Source organism: Pocillopora verrucosa, chromosome 5, assembly GCF_036669915.1.
Source record: "Pocillopora verrucosa isolate sample1 chromosome 5, ASM3666991v2, whole genome shotgun sequence".
Lineage (NCBI taxonomy): Eukaryota > Metazoa > Cnidaria > Anthozoa > Scleractinia > Pocilloporidae > Pocillopora > Pocillopora verrucosa.
Genome location: NC_089316.1, coordinates 15,684,377 through 15,698,425, shown reverse-complemented (window position 1 = coordinate 15,698,425; position 14,049 = coordinate 15,684,377). Strand labels below are relative to the sequence as shown.

Here is a 14,049-nt window from a genome sequence, read left to right as displayed (position 1 = left end):
ATATTCTGACCACTAGAAATCGCCATCGGCCGATGGCCGTAAATAACCTTGATTTAGACGCTAAGTTTTGGGATTTGGGACCTGGTTGACGATTCTATCCTACACAGCCGTTAAGTTTAGACCTTTATAGGCAAAAATATGCAAAAACCCCTGTACGTTTTCGATTTTTCAAAAGTTATGACCGTTTGAATCAGCACATGTACGAGCATTCGCGATTTTTTCGCCTACACCAAAATCGAACCACTGGAGCAGATTTCGTCATAAATACAGCTTACCCGCTTTGCAGCCCGGCTTCATGGCTCACTTCAGAATTTTTCTAATAACCAAATTGGTGAAATCCATGATAACTTCAACAAATAGCTAGGTATTGCCTTCGAAAAGTTGGCGGCATCCATCGTGATTCGTGGTATCAAAACAAATGCCGGAATTGGCCACATTTCGCGGTGAATCACCCATTTAACATCGCTGCAGAGCTGAATTTTTTCCAAAATCAGAATATAAACTCACCATGTCTGGAAGTTGAGGGAGAAATGAAGGTTTTAGGCTTCTGAAGTGAAGAAATAATCGCTTAAATTTAGATCCAGTTCGATGTTATACTGTTCTCACAAAGGTCCGCACAAAAGAGAAGACCGCTGATAGCTTGTGCCGTAGGTTGTGCCATATGGTTTTGTTTTGTATCCCAAAGTAATATTTGGGCAGAAAAATTTTGGATGAAAAGAATAAATGCTTTTACCTGGAGTTTGATATCATATAATTAATAAATCAATTTCAAATATCCTGAGCTTGCTTCTCTCGGTTCCGCGTCGATTGTGTCCACAGAACAGCAACATGTCAATAGCCGGAGAAATCATGGGTTTATGTGAAATTTCAGATATTCCTCGCTTCCCAAACTGGTGAACTGGACTTTATGATAACTCCAGCAAATACCTCCAAAATTAAGCGGTCGGCATCTGTCGATACTCTTCTTTGACTCGTTGTTGCGAACTAAACTCGAAAACTAAAGCCATGTTTCGCGCTTAATGTCCCTTTGAAACTTTGGATTGCAGCTGCATTCTCTTCAAGAATCAGTCATAGAACTCCACTTGTAAGTCTATGTGTCGAAGTTTGGCGTTTTGGAATTTAAAGCTGAACGATTGCACTATCGCGTATAACAGAGGTCCGCATTAATCATTGCGGGTGAACCCGCTAACCCTTTATTTTTTTTGGAAGGCCTGCAAGTGTAGTATGGCATGCAAGTGCTTTTTCGAAACCAGAGAGGCTTCAGTCTGTAGCGAGCCTTCAGCGAGTTTGTTAAAGCTTTCATTGGACAGAGGATACGCATTGACGAAACACCCAGTGAAGGGAACAACAGCTGCAGTAAGAATAGTAGACGAATCAAAGAACACTCTGTATAAATAAGATCGAACATTTTAGTAGCTTCCACAACTTCGATTCGAATATGGAGATATCGGTCTGAGAGTTTGGAAATGTTATGGAATCGGTAAAGGGAAGTACATTCCATATGACGTAATTTATATTAAGCACCAAGGTCAAACGTCCCTTCAAACCATAGAATCTCAAGGGTTTTATGATCCTCCTGAAAAGCGTGTGGTCAAGCGCGTTCAAAGGGCAGCAATTATTTGAATGCTCTGTGTTTGGATGTGTTGAAGTGTTCGAAACCTTTTCGCAGCTGGAGCTGCACCTGGACGTTGGAAAGCATACAGTCAGCCGGTTAAAGCCAGTATGATGCAATCAAAAGGGACTGGGCCCTTAAGTTCTCGTCGATAGATACCGCTGGTATCGAGTGTTCGAGCTGTTCGTTAGATTCTAGTACACCACTCACTTCTCTCGTGGATACTTCGCCCCACTCGTCTTTACGAACAGGATGGGCCGTAAGCAAACTAAGGGGCAGCGTTAGATTTTCAGAGAAGGTAAAAGAATACCTAACGGCACGGTTTACACTTGGAGAAAGAAATGGGCGAAAGCCCGACCCCGCCCAAGTTGCAGTGGACATGCGAAATGCGAAAAATGAATCAAATGCACGTTTGTTCACTAGAGGACAGTAGCTGACAAAGAACCAAGTTCAGAGCTTTTTCTCCCGGCTAGCAGCAATGCGGCGAAAAGATCAGGGTGTGATCGGGATATCACTGGATGAGGAGGAAGATATCCAATGCGTCCAGGAAAATTCCGAGAGATAAGATCTGGTAGACAAAGTTAACAAAGAGATCAAAGTCTCACATCCAATCTGCTACGATACGTAGGACCTCTGTGAACGTTACCACAATAACACACTTCAGAAATTCAATGTGGTTTTGTTGAGAGCCATCTGTAGTCATTTTAAGATCCCTGTAAAATTGAGAGACAAAAAACAGATCCTCATAGACAAATTTTCGGACGTGATTAGTGATTGTCAGTGTGTTTCTCAGTAGACTTATGTAAACAATGTCTTATACGGTGGCTGAAAGTGTAGAATATGCACTACAGATACAAACTACCTTTACTTCCGATATCAAGTTCTGACGGCGTTGTTATAGTGTAATATATTATAATATCTAGTAGTCAGTGAAATGTTTTGATGAAATCGATTGAAAATTTACCAAAAGCAACACTTATAACATCTGTTCATACGAAGCATGTGTCAAGTTTTTAACACGTTGGTAGCCGATTTCTCCGGCTATTGACAGGTTGCTGTTCTGTGGACACAATCGACGCGGAACCGAGAGAAGCAAGCTCAGGATATTTGAAATTGATTTATTAATTATATAATATCAAACTCCAGGTAAAAGCATTTATTCTTTTCATCCAAAATTTTTCTGCCCAAATATTACTTTGGGATACAAAACAAAACCATATGGCACAACCTACGGCACAAGCTATCAGCGGTCTTCTCTTTTGTGCGGACCTTTGTGAGAACAGTATAACATCGAACTGGATCTAAATTTAAGCGATTATTTCTTCACTTCAGAAGCCTAAAACCTTCATTTCTCCCTCAGCTTCCTGACATGGAGAGTTTATATTCTGATTTTGGAAAAAATTCAGCTCTGCAGCGATGTTAAATGGGTGATTCACCGCGAAATGTGGCCAATTCCGGCATTTGTTTTGATACCACGAATCACGATGGATGCCGCCAACTTTTCGAAGGCAATACCTAGCTATTTGTTGAAGTTATCATGGATTTCACCAATTTGGTTATTAGAAAAATTCTGAAGTGAGCCATGAAGCCGGGCTGCAAAGCGGGTAAGCTGTATTTATGACGAAATCTGCTCCAGTGGTTCGATTTTGGTGTAGGCGAAAAAATCGCGAATGCTCGTACATGTGCTGATTCAAACGGTCATAACTTTTGAAAAATCGAAAACGTACAGGGGTTTTTGCATATTTTTGCCTATAAAGGTCTAAACTTAACGGCTGTGTAGGATAGAATCGTCAACCAGGTCCCAAATCCCAAAACTTAGCGTCTAAATCAAGGTTATTTACGGCCATCGGCCGATGGCGATTTCTAGTGGTCAGAATATGCTAAAATTCGCCTTTTCAAATTTGTTGAGAGGGCAAATTCTAACTTTCTTGGCAAACTAGAAAGGTTTTTAAGCAATCTGATATAAATTCTGTGGCTTAACTATGCTAATCAAATATTTTACAACGTTACAAAATATGCGTATTTTTCAATTTTCGAGACGTTGCGACGGTCCCTACTGACTGGGAAATAATTATGGCCCGTAATGCAGTCAGAAAATTATTTCGAATCAAACCAAATCTAATTTAGTTCTTTCCTAGGTAAAGTCTTTCTGTTAACAGAGTTTCAGGCAAAATTATTTTTGACGCAAAATTGACCGGGTGGAAATAAGAGAGACAGCCTCTTAAGTAGCCGTGATAGTCGCAAATTCAATAGCCTTTGTTTATTTACGTGTTTCTTTTCCTTTCATTATTCTAACATTTTATATTAGTGATTGTAGCAGCAAAAAGGTAAATTTAGAAGCCTTCACCGGACTCCTAAAATTACAGCTTTTTAAAGCAGATTCCCCGATGGCCTATAGATAGTTACAGGGAGACTCAGCCCCTAAAGGGTACCTTTATCAGGCTTCAGGTATATCAAAGGGTAGGGAATTGAAGAGTTGAAGTATATGAAAGGGCAGGAAAATCTATCATTTAAGTTTTTTAAAACAGGTTCCCTTACTTGTGTAAATTAAGACCTTAGTTGTTCAGAATAGTGATTATATCGTATCAGCAAAAACCTGTATTTTCCATCGATTCACTCAACAGGTATTTGTCGCAACTGCCGGGTTAATCTTGACATGCAGAAAATAGGGGAGCTTCCCACAAAGCTTCCGGAGACCAAGAACCTTTCTTACGAGGAAACTGAGACCATTGAGACTTCTGTAAGTTCTGAACTGGCACTCAATGGAAATAGTGTTATTAACAGTGGCACCAAACAAGGCCCGCGGGGCAAAAAAGATAAAAAAAAAAATGGATAGGGACCTTATCATCACAAAGTCTGCATGAGCGGGCCCCGTTTCCTTGCTGCCTTTCCTTAAAATGTAACGAATAAGGATAGAGAGCACAAATTAACCGATTTCGTAGACCTCAAACTGTGTGCTGGTATCCAAGAAAACAATGCCATATGCTTATTTTGTGCTTTCTACGTCAGTTTTTCCTGAGTTCCGCAGATAATGAAGAGGTTTAATACCCCGTGCATTTTATGTCGCCCTTGCGTCTGCACACAGTTTAAATTTATTCAGCGGATTTTCTATTTTTATTCTCACCAAAATCTGAGAACTTGAAGCAGTGGCAACAAGTTAAAGACCACGTAGTCCGCGATGGTAAGCTGAGGCCAAATTGTTCTTTTAAGAATAAAGGGTTCATTTAAAAAATACTGCATTTTTGCTTCCACTTGCCCCCACCTACACACACGCATCCCTCCACTTTATACCGCCAGAAAAACGCTTCGAGTTTCCAATATACCACTCCGGGTTCCTCTACCACTCGCTTTAAAGTTCGTACTTATTTGTCATAATGAAAGGTATTTTATGTAATAAATTAGGCACTTTTTATCATAAATGAAGGCAGCAAAAAAGGTCTTATTTTTGGTCCATAATAAAGGCAACAAAGATCAGGAGGGATTATTGATCTTTGTCTAAGTGTTGGTTAACTTTGATAATTACTGTTTCCTCGACCGAAGCGTTAACGGTATAAAATAGCCACGTTTCAAAGGACTTTCTGTTGTTTATTGATGAGTCTTTCGAAACCTATGATTACAAACAGTTTATCAGGTTATATGAACAAAGTTCAAAGAAAACAAACCACAGATTTTACATACCCGATGGCCTCAGATGTCGACTTCGGGAGGAAGCTTGCCGTACTAATGTTATTAACGGTGATTAACCTAATTAAGTAGCTATGACGTATCTAATTTTCGTCGCGGCCGAAACAATTACGTACCCAATTAATTTTTTTAATACAGTTTACGTTATATTTATTTTGCGTCCTTGTCTAGGGCGTGATGTGTAACCTTTGAATTGCTGCAAGTACTCCTTGTTCGGTGGTAGCACATGACTTACTAGAGCAAGAATCGTCATTATATTTACCATCAACCCTCCTAGAAGAAACCGAGACAAGCACTACAGGAATGAAGTCGGAAGAACCTATTGACCACCTTAACAGTTTCTTAAGAAGTCGAGACGTTAGTCCTATTAGGTACACCCTAAAGACACCTTGGAACGATGCCAGTGGAAGGACCAGACGACTGCATGAGCGCATAGCAAAGCAAGCAGTTTCAGCTGTTCTTGGTGAAATGGCGCCTAATGATCCAGATCTTCTCTGGGAATCTATTATGTCCTCAAAACAAAATAAAACTGGAAATCACACTTGTTCTAGTGGTTTGTAAAAAGAATTGATGTACACGCTGGCAAACTGCTACAAAAATGCAAACGAAAGGGATTCTTGCAGGCAGATATTGTCTATAATGGCGGATAAGGTTAGCTTGGCAACAATTCAACAGTGAAAACAAGTTATCGGTTTAAGGTCGCCAAGCAGCATGCTGTAGTCCATGGCAGTGGAAAACTGGTGCCTACCAATGCACAAACGAAGTCATTCATACCTGAAGCAAAATTAGCGCATTTCCTAGACTTTATCACAAGCTCCCATGTAATTCAAGATCTTCCATTCGGAGCCAAGACAATAACATTGTCAACTAACGAGGTATCCAAGTTCCAAATGTGGTACGGAACATGATACCTGAACGAATCGTTTGCCAGTACCAAAAATATTCTGCCGAGCATGATTTCACACCCATGAGTCGCAGTACACTGCTAAGAATTCTGCATGTTTGTTCCGCTTCGACTCGCAAGTCATTGCAAGGGTTAGATTACGTAAGCTGTTCTGGTGCGCAGGCATTTGAAGATCTTGCGAACGTTGTGCACCAGCTCGGGGAAAACGGAATGGGTCTTACATGGGCAAAAACACAAAAGGAAGCTTTAAAGGAGGCAAAGCGGTACCTCAAGACTGATTTCAGGGTAAAATAAGAAAGTGAAAAAGGGAAATAATTTTGTTGCGCGCCTGGCGTAGGTGTATTATGAATGTTACTCGACTGCCTACTACATGAGTGCTCTCTAATTGGTTACTGCTCGCGTCTAGGTAGGTGAATAAGGGTGGATTCCCACTGTCGCGTAAATTTCACGTGCATACACACGTAGCTTTTAGGCGCGTAATTTAAATAGAGGCAATGCTTGAAAGGTCGCTCGTAAACGTAAAAGTTGAGCGAGGTTAAGCTTTTACGTTTACTCGTGGCATTCCATACGTTCTTCTATTTTATTCACACCCTTAACCCTATTTAGACCGGGAAGGGTTTGAAGCCCCCCTTTGCTTAAAAGTTGAATAACTTCAAATCCGCTCAAGCTTTGAGCACCAAACCTAGCGGCTTTTCCTAAAAATCATCTGGGGACATTTTAAATTCGTCGTAACTTGTACGTCAGCATTGACGTTACCATGGCAACCGAGTTTTGAGAGCCATATTTTCCAAAACTTGCTGTTTTACTCATTCAATTATACCTTACACTGTTCTCATACGCCGTCAAGAAATGCAGTGTTAATATTGTGATTCCGTGACTGGTCGACTCCCCAATATCACGTTTAGTCACGAAACAATTCGTCACGCGGAGTCTCCGGTCGATAGAGTTTAGCGTTTCAGAAATGGCTAAAATTCACCCAGTTTGGCTTTTCTATCTCACTCTTTAAGTAAAAACGCAACTTTGCAACTGTAAAAATTTACAAGGATTAAGAAAAATGAGTATTTGGGGATCAAATATCCACTTTCATGGATTTCGAAACTGGAAGTGTTTACACAATTACCGCCGACATACCATGAAAATTCCTTAACTTCGATACCGCCTTATAGAGATTTCATTCAATAACCCAAGCTAATTCCCAGGTATGTTTTAGATGTATGTCTAAATGTGGGATTTAACTAGAATGAAGTTAATTTGGAGTTGTACCACATGTGCAATATTGCCGTCGAAAATCAATAACAAAACGGAGTTTTTGTTATCCATAAAACCTATTCCTCATTTTTGAATAATTTCTGCTCGGTGAGTGTCGCTTTTGCTCTAAAAGAATCTTCTAGTAAAAGAAGAACAGTGATTCTGTTGAAATAAAGTGTCCAAATTTCTCCGTGCGACTTTGTTTGCGAACGAGAGGCAAGTTGATATATGCAAATTTCACGTAAATGATTAGCCAATTTTGTGACTCCGACCACAAAAACCGATATTCTAATTTTTCTAAAAAATAAAAGGCTTTTGGCGGGAACAATCCACATCAGGTATCTTATCCACCTAAAAACTATTTATGGACAAAAAACGAAAGAAAGCGATTTTTCAACTCTTGCCACGAAATTAAGATTTTGGTCGATATTTCCTGACCATCGCTCTTAATTACTCAGAATTTTTTAAAATTTATTTAGATATATAATTTTTTTTTCTCTTTCCCCCCTTTCTTTTAGCTTTTCTATGATCTTAACGTAAAGTACCATGGACAATTAGTGGATTTGGCGGTGTAAAAATATGTTTACTATTATCATTTATAAATACATGTACTTATGACATCAGGAAAAAAATACTCTAACTTTAGTGACGTTCTTCTCTTCGATTCAAGAACGAAGGAAAATAATGCTTGTCCTGGTTAAGGCTTTGCTTGGAATTGAGAATTCATGAGAATGACTTGTGCGACGATATGCACCCTGAGTATATAGAGATGAAATAAAGAAACTTGAATATATGCCAGTTTATTTTTATTTTCGCTTTGCACCCTTTCCTACAATGGTTGGCCTCCGGATTCACGGAACATTTGAGAATGAAACTGGCAAGTTCAAATTCAAATTCTGCCTCTATTTTCTTATGTAAGATATCTCAAACTGGCAATAGTCCTACAAGCATTCGCCCTTTTTGAATTTTAAAGTTCAATTTGCTGCCCTAAACACTCGCTGAAAAACAAAACTTACACTGATTTCCGAGAATACTTTGTCAGTCGTACTCGTAGGTTTTCCACGAACTTCATAATGATTTTCATATCCAGAACCAAATGATGCTCAGCAGAAAGTAAGGGAGGCAACAAGGTAATTAAATATTATCAACTGAGTTGATAACCTAAATTAGCCACCTTACAGAGTCTAAAGCTGACGAATCGAGCGTTAGTCCGTAGTTACTCGCTCTGACGAAGGGCGAACGCTCTAAACGTCAGCTTTAAAACTCTTTACGGATTCCAATCTACGTTATTAACTCAGTTGCTAAAACTAAATTACCCTGTGATACTCTCCCATCCACGCACCAAAATTTCTTTAGAAACATCTCCCCTCTAATATAAGAAAGTTGGGTTTCTTCTCCATAAAACACCTTATGCATAAACCTTTTGACTTATTTGGAAAATACTCCCAGGGTAAAAAAAAAAAGATAAGAAAGATGGTTAGATTTCAAGCCCGCTAAAGAAATAAAGGAAGAAATCGGACCTCAAATCTTCGGAATCCGCCCTCCGATGCTCTACAACTGAGCCACGGAGACTGTGGTGGGTAAGGCCCACTCCGAAGTTATGCATGATACGCGTCCTGCAAACTGCTAGGATCAGCAATGTCGTTAACGTCATGTTTTGTTAATAGAAAAAGAAAGATGGTAAGATTTTAGGCTCGGTAAAGGAATAAAGAAAGCTGTTTTTTCATCTTGTCTCGGGCGTGGGACGAAGAAAAACTCTGAGCCTTCGCGAGAAATCGAAGCTCAGACCTCCAGATTCCGTGTTCCGATGCTCTACTACTTAGCCACAGAGACTCTATATGACTATAGACTTCTATACTATATTAAAGTTCATATATCAGACACTCGTCCTGCATACTGCTACTATCAGGGTAACAAAGGTCAACAAATAGCGTAACAACAGGGTAATTGCTTTCATCAAGAGAAAGTAATGGTCCCATTATTTCTTTTGTTTTTATTTTTAAATTCAAGTTTTACAGGAAAAGGAGTGGCAAATATTCGTGGGTCATGTGTAACGAGTAAATTGTCGCGACAAATTTTCGCAGGTAAGTATCACGGGTGAATTGAAAAAAAAGGTCGTTCAGTTAGAAAAAGCCGTGAGTATAGGACATTGTCGTAATAAAATCTGCTATTAATCTTACACCTTGAAATTCAAAAAAGAGATGGGGGAGAGAGGAGTCAGCTGGGAAGAGCTGAGAAGAAGGCAAAGGGCAAACAGCATTGGGAGCCTCTGGCCACGGCGAAGATGGACTGAATTATGGTAAATAGCAATATAAATAGCAACACAAAATTAACACCAACATATTTCTTTCTTTAAAACTTAAAGAGTAATAATTCGACAAAAAACTTTTTCGCGAACTGAAGGACGAAAGGTCTTGAAACCACGCTGTCCGCAACGAAAATAATGGGTCGGGCGGTGCACGATTTTTCATTCACTTTCCGTCATTCAATATCCTTTCCTATCCAGATTAATAACTCAAACATTTAAAAAATAAACGAATGACATTGTGGCACAACGTCTATCACATATCAATTTCAGATAGTGCACGGTTGTCGTTCCCCGCTTCGCATATGTTGTAATCAAATCGTTTTTCTTTGTTTTCAGATATGGTAGCGGATCACAGAGCAGTTTCGATAGCCCGTCTACAATATTATAGATCATATCGCCACATAAATTTAAAACTGCCTTATTCTGATTTTTTTTTTGTTTTGAATGTTTTTTTAAGGGCTTCGAACACATTTTTCACGAAAAATGTCGATCGCAGTTATTAATGTAACTCCAAAAACTTTGATGACAAATTTCAGAACAATTGAAACAGGATTATGACTTTCCTATTAATTTCATGTTTATTATTACCAAAGTTGGCAGTAAAATAATTATACGTCGATAAATTCAAACGCGATAAATTTTGCGATGTGTTTATCTTTTTTGCGCGGGATGCATTTTTTGATCTTTCACATTTTGAAAGTATTTGGATCAAAACGTTCAATAGAACTTGAAGGTTTAAGTTTCTGTTATCCTAAGAATATGAAATGATATTCCCTAAGAGACCTTATTCCTTTTTATTGAGCACAGGGGAAAACAACTATTTGCGTCATTTGCGCTAATTTCCACATAGAACTGACAGCTGCTGAGAGCTTTGTTTGATGTATTTTCACGATATGCTTTCCTTCATAACAATAGGTCGGTTTGGGCTGCTTAGTCCACTGCTGGGAGCTGGTGATCGACTTAAAACTTTTAGCACACGTGCAGGGTAGAAATAGAAGACCGTAATCTTGAATTGACTTGCTTGACGTTCGGTAAAGGTGACTGGAAAACTGTCAATCATTTTCCATCGTCGATTCATTTATTAGTGCAATCTTATTTCATATATCACTTTCATTCTCTTCGCTGATACAGAAAGAATAAACGTTACAAAATAAACCAAATAAGGAAAACAGCCACGTTCAACATCCACCCATGACTGGAACTCATTTTTGTAAAATTAAAGAGTATTTAACGAAGATTTTTAAATGCATCCTACTCAGAAAGTTGGATATAAGATGCAAAACACAAACAACTTCGACAACTACCAATTAAGTCAATTCAAAAATCTTACATTCCCAACTCTCTTCTCTCAATAACATGCACGTATTACACTGTTAAGTTAACTTCCATTGTAGTTTACTAAACGGAATTTGATGTCTTTTCATCGAAAGGAGGTAGATTTTTACCGCTCTCAACCATCTCAGAGAATTTTGTTTTACCTTAGAACATTGCTGGAACATGAAATAGTATTTTATAAGTTCTAAAGAAAGCTATTGACGCAAAAGTCTCTAAGGACTAGTTTAATATACTCTCTTCAAAAATTTCACCAAAAACTTAATGACCCAGTATGGTTAGATTATTGGAAAAAATTTGCATAAATGTTGCGTACAACTTGTAAAGTTTCTCTAGTTTGAAAATTTATGGCGTTGCAACGTTCGCTCGTTTGCCATTTATCAATAATAACTTTGATTTGGAAAGATGCCTCTTAATCTTTTTCGTCGACTTCAAATGCCAAGATCAAAACTTTTTACAGAGGAAGAAATAGTTTTTGCCGTGTTATTTCTGGAAAGAACCTCATTTATGCTGGGTGTACATAACAGGTGGCATCTGTAAACAATTAAAAAAGAAATGATAACTTGACTACTCTCCATCTGAGATGTATAACGTTCAAATTTCAAATTTATTTATCTTCCCGGAAGGGTCGATTTATCACGTCACTAAATTTATCAGTAAAAACATTTTTAATCTGCTGCGTGATGTCAGGAAACAATGGTACGTCTCATTGCGTATTAGCATAAATTACCTCGACTCGAAGGAAAAAAAAACTAACTGTTTCCCTCAGGACCAAACATTTAGTGCAGCAAATATGTATATTTTTTTTATAACTTCTCCACTATGACTTAGATAAGACACTTTAAAAAGATTGACAGATCGCTTCTCTTTACGGATTTTGTCCCATCTCCGCTAAAATAATATCGTTCTGGAGAATTCATGAGAATGCCTTGCACGATTTTATGCTATTCATCACAATCATAAAGAGATGAAATAAAGAAGCCAGAGTATATGCTGGTCTACTTTCATTTCTTTTCAATTTCTTTTTAATCTTGATTTAAGTTTTTGTTCGTAAGTAGATTTTGATAACTCGATCTGTTTCAATTTTCCGTCACATTTTTTTTAACTTTTGATACAGTAGTTAGCTTTCGGGTTTAAGAAACATTTAGTGATGAACCTGGTGTGTTGGAAATTTAGATCCTACTCCTATTTTCTACTGTACGTTATCTCAAAGTCGTAGTAGTCCTGTAAATGTTCGCATTCTGTGAACTTTAATGATCAGTTTGCTTCCCCTTAACATTTGTTTGAAAAAGAAATTTATATTCCTTCCGCGAATCCTTTGTCATTTGCGTCAGGTACCTGCAGTTTTTAAATGGACGTTATAAGGATTTACATATCCAGATGTAGATGCTACTCAGAGGGAAGGGATCGAAGTATTTTGTTCGTTCATAAAAAGCCCTCATGAAAAAACAGTTTTAGCAAATTGTTTAGAAAATAATCTTCGATAAACTCCTTTTTTTTGTTTTCTTTTTTAAGATGGATGATTTGGTGCAAAGTGTGTTTTCTTTTCTCAATCCAAGGTAGTTTGTTGAATTTATTTTTGTCAGTAAATGCATATGGTGTTTATATAATAAACAAAAAAATAGATGGTTCCCTGTAGATATGGAATTTCCTTTCCCGTGTTCAACACTCACTCATCTATTGTGCTTCATGATTAAACGCTAAGGCACATCTGGAAGACAATAATGGTTAGAGTAGGAATAGTGGTAATTAGACCTAATAAATAATTAAATTCCCCATTATCCCCATAAACATCCTTGTTTACCTTGAAGCTTATCCGCAATTAGAAGAATGCATATACCAAAGAAGGCCTCACTGTCAGTGTGTTACCGTGTGTTAAAGACCTTGGAACCTCGAGAACATGTGAGGACATGTAAATCAACCGTCACTAACGTAAGAAATTACCTAAAGCTTGATCGTGAAACTCAAACCACTTTCTTACTTAGATATAAAAGTAAATATGTTCCTAACTAAACTCAGGGTCAGGAAACAAAGTAAAGAAAACTTGGAGAATCTCGCACAATCATCGATCAAGCTTGAACTTGTCGGGGAAAAGGAATTTAACTTATTTCTGATAAACGACCACCACCACCGCGACCGTTGTGCATCATTGAATTGATAAATAATATCAGAATGTAATGACTCGAAGTTTTCTTCTGATATTAGTTAACCTTATCATTATTTTAACGCAACGTGGCTGAGATTAGGAATGCCCCACTTTATTTCATAATCCCTTTCAAGAATTGGAAGGTAAAAAATCCAAAAAGAACACTATTCACAGACGCAATTTTTGACTACAGACAATTTTGAAAAACAAGGAAAACAGGTTGTCATAGCCCTCTTAGATATGTTTATACCAAGAGAGAATGCGTCTGTTATAGACACGATATGCAAAAAGACGGTCGTCAGATTCCATGAGAATAAATGGAGTTTTTAGTAGTTTAAAAGCACCTGATGGTGGGAGATATCCACACGCTAAATTTTTATAATATTGTTCTAAGGACTGATTTCGGTGTCTGATACGTATGATAACATGTAAACATAGTAAATAATTATTCTTAAGAGACCCAATTCTCTCCATCGAGCGAAGCGGTTATCATCCATTTGCGTCATTTGCTTTAATTTCCACATAGAACTGACAGCTGTAAGCTTTTTTCTTTAATTTATTATCATAAAACGGTTGCGTTCACAAAAAAACAGGTCGATTTTGGAAGTTGAGTCCACTGATGAGGGCTGGTTATCAACTTAAACTTATGCCATGCATGCGGGGTAGAAACAGAAAACCGTTACCTCGAAGCAGGCACGGAATTTGTCTCATTTTTCATGATAGTAGCCTAGAATGCATTATTGAATTATAGAAAAGGTGAGTCGCAGACGGCGAAGAAAGTTTTATCCTTCGATTCACGGATGAGAGCAACCTTA

General features: G+C 38.1%; 1 pseudogene; it reads left to right on the top strand.

Moving 5' to 3' along the window:
- Nucleotides 1–4,495: 4,495 nt before the first annotated feature.
- LOC136280883 (uncharacterized) lies at nucleotides 4,496–6,634 on the top strand (annotated as a pseudogene).
- Nucleotides 6,635–14,049: the final 7,415 nt, after the last annotated feature.